The 3,744-nt window shown below is 54.5% G+C and overlaps 1 pseudogene; it reads left to right on the forward strand.

Annotated features, from left to right (window-relative positions):
- Positions 1 to 352: 352 nt before the first annotated feature.
- Positions 353 to 1,282, forward strand: LOC121472071 (annotated as a pseudogene).
- Positions 1,283 to 3,744: the final 2,462 nt, after the last annotated feature.

The raw sequence follows: 3,744 nt of genomic DNA on the forward strand, positions 1-3,744 counted from the left end.
ACCTGTCTTCCTCCAAAGACATTTTTAGAATTCAGTTTTCAAGTTCCTCAAAATGCCCAACTGGTCTCTGCACTTCATTTATGAATTAACCCGAGAATAATTATTACCATTATCATGTGAAATTGCCCACTCAAGAGCATTGGATATTTCCATTCTCCACTTATTCAGATCACTTATGTTTTTCATTAGAATTTTAAATTTTGGTTCTCTGCTCCTCCCTGTTTGACAGACAGCCGCATCTTCTGTGCAGGGCCACCCGCGTCCCCGGGACACGATGGTGAAGGTTGGAGTGAACGGATTTGGCCGTATTGGGCGCCTGGTCACCAGGGCTGCTTTAACTCTGGCAAAGTGGATATTGTCACCATCAATGACCCCTTCATTGATCATTGATCTCAACTACATGGTGTACATGCTCCAGTATGATTCTACCCACGGCAAATTCCACGGCACGGTCAAGGCTGAGAACGGGAAATTTGTCACCAACGGGAAGTCCATCTCCATCTTCCAGGAGCAAGATTACGCCAACATCAAATGGGGTGATGCTGGTGCTGAGTATGTTGTGGAGTCCACTGGGGTCTTCACCACCATGGAGAAGGCTGGGGCTCACCTAAAGGGCAGGGCCAAGAGGGTCATCTTCTCTTCTCCTTCTGCTGATGCCCCCATGTTTGTGATGGGCGTGAACCACGAGAAGTATGACAACTCCCTCAAGATTGTCAGCAATGCCTTCTGCACCACCAACTGCTTGGCTCCTCTAGCCAAAGTCATCCATGACCACTTCGGCATCGAGGAGGGCCTCATGACCACCATCCATGCCATCACTGCCACCCAGAAGACTGTGGACGTCCCCTCTGGGAAGCTGTGGCATGATGGCCGAGGGGCTGCCCAGAACATCATCCCTGCTTCCACTGGCACCGCCAAGGCTATGGGCAAGGTCATCCCTGAGCTGAATGGGAAGCTCACTGGCATGGCCTTCCATGTCCCCACCCCCAATGTGTCAGTTGTGGATCTGACCTGCTGCCTGGAGAAAGCTGCCAAATATGACGACATCAAGAAGGTAGTGAAGTAGGCATCGGAGGGCCCCCTCAAGGGCATCCTGGGCTACACTGAGGACCAGGTTGTCTCCTGTGACTTCGACTGTGACACCCACTCTTCCACCTTCGACGCCGGGGCTGACATTGCCCTCAATGACCACTTCGTCAAGCTCATTTCCTGGTATGACAATGAATTCGGCTACAGCAACTGGGTGGTGGACCTCATGGTCCACGTGGCCTCCAAGGAGTAAGAGCCTCCTGGACCACCAGCCCCAACAAGAACAAGAGGAAGAGAGAGGCCCTCAGCTGCTGGGGAGTACCTGCCTCAGCTTAATCCCCCAACACACTGAGAATCTCCTGACCTTCAATTTACATCCCAGACCCCGAGGAAGGGGAGGAGCTTGGGGACCCTTACCTTGTCATGTACCATCAATAAAGTATACTGTACCCCCCCCAAAAAAAAGAATTTAAAAATTTTCTCCATAGAAATCATGTAATCCCATAGTGTATTTCTAGATGCACTATGATTTCTGTGGCTTTTTGGTAGCCACATCTTAATTTCGATGAGACTTGAGTTCTAGATTTCGCTCTGTCACTGATGACATCATATGATTTTAGGTAGGTCAATCACTGCTTCTCCATGTCAGTGTTCTCATTTATTAAAAGATAAAGGGCACCTGGGTGGCTCAGTCAGTTAAGCATCTACCTTTGGCTCAGGTTATGAACTCAGGGCCCTGGGATTGAGCCCTACATGGGCTCCCAGCTCAGTGGGAAGCCTGCTTCTCCCTTTCCCCCTCTTCCCCTCCCTCCTCGGGCTCTCTCTCTCTCTCAAATAAAATCTTTTTTTTTTTTTTTAAATGATTAGATTGAAGTTGTTGGTTCCCATGACATCACAGATAATAATAACAATGACAGACCCAGATGAAAATCTCACAATGTGCCAGTTCTTGCAGAGGGAGGTGACTACCATGTGCAGTGCTTAGCATGCCCGATGCCTCCTAGGCACTGAACGTGTGTTAGCAACCACGGTCAACATGCACGTAGAGGACGGAGGAGGTGGACGCTCGGAGAGGGGAGGCGACTTCTCCAGGCTGGTCCGGGGAGCAGGCAGCACGACCCCCTGCAGGTGGGACTCCTTGCAATCAACAAGGAGAGCGGGCTCGGGGCGTGGGCTCCCAGGTCGAGCCAGGCTGCTGGCTCTGGGGCGCACAGGCCTCAGCGGGGCCACCGGGGTCACCGGGCCACGTGCCTTCGTCTTGCAGAACATTGTTTTTCCTAGAAGTCCCCGGTGTTCCTGGATGCCACCTGCCGATAGTGGAGTCAGATAACAGCCCAGGAAGGGCGCCCAGGTCTGCGGGACAGGAAGCGGGTGCCAGCCCGCCAGCTGACTGACTCAGGGCCTCGGTCGGGGGCGCGGGGAGGCGGAGATGGGGACGGCCGGGAGCAGGGCTGAGGCCGGACCCCAGCCTGCGCCAGGTGTGGGAGCCCACGGGCGAGAGCCTCCTGCTTGGAACCACAGGCCTCCTCAAGACCTTGCCAGCGCGAGAGATAAGAACTAACTCAAAGTTGCTTAATAAAAACTAGTTTCAACTGGCTTACACAAAGCCAGAAATGGTAGCAGCTTAAGTTACTCCGAGGGTTTTCTGGTTTTTGGTGGAAGCCAGGATGTTAGTGCTTTGACCAGGCTCTTCCCCCAGGCCCCAGGCCCCAGACCCCAGACGCCAGGACCTAGGCCCCAGGCTCCATGCACTAAGCCCCAGGCCCCAGACCCCAGACCCCAAGCACCAGACCCCAGGACCCAGACCCCAGACCCCAGGTCCCAAGTCCAGACCCCAGACCCCAGGTCCTAGGCCCCAGACCCCAGGTCCCAGGCCCCAGACCCCAAGACCCCAGACCCCAGACCCCAGGCTCCAGACCCCAGGCCCCAAGCCCGAGGCCCCAGACCCCAGACCCCAGGGCCCAGGCCCAGACCCTAGACCTCAGGTCCCAGGCCCCAGGCCTCAGGTCCCAGGCCCCAGACCCCAAGACCCCAGGCTCCAGGCCCCAGACCCCAAGACCCCAGGCTCCAGGCCCCAGACCCCAGGCCCCAGGCCAGCCCATCTACCAGGCAAGCTCTCTCTGCAGGAGGAAAATACAGCTACTAGCAGCTCCCCGGATTTGCATTGTCCTTAGGATGGAGTCTTATTCGGCATCCGTATCAATCACCCCTGCAACAAGGGACTCTGGTTCTGCTTGGGTGGAGGTCCACCTGCAGGACATGGAAGGTTGGGCCATGTCACTAGCAGACCCGCAGAGTGAAAGGAGCATTTCTCCACAGAGCCAGGGGGCATGCAGGGGCCTAGCTGACTCCATGACCTGTTCTGTGTCATTTCCCGCCACCCCCTGTCCTCCCACCAGCCCTGCTGTGCTCTGGGCACCAGATCATGGGCTACTCAAGTCCTCTAACATCTTTTCCTTCACATCCCTGGGCCCCCGTGCTTCCTGTTCCTCTTCCTATTGATTGCCTTTTTTTAACAGTGCGGTTAGCTGCTTCCTAGAACTTTCTGTGACCCTCTTAGGCTAGTTCAGTAGCTTTCTAGAGCAATATATATCTCTTGATTATTTTGTGTAGTCATCAAAGTTTTGGAGCAAGTCACATTTGTCTCCGGGTTAGACCTGAGGTGATTGGGAGCAGGGATTCATTCCTGTCCCACTGATCGTGGTATGAGTACCC

Source organism: Vulpes lagopus, chromosome 11, assembly GCF_018345385.1.
Source record: "Vulpes lagopus strain Blue_001 chromosome 11, ASM1834538v1, whole genome shotgun sequence".
NCBI lineage: Eukaryota > Metazoa > Chordata > Mammalia > Carnivora > Canidae > Vulpes > Vulpes lagopus.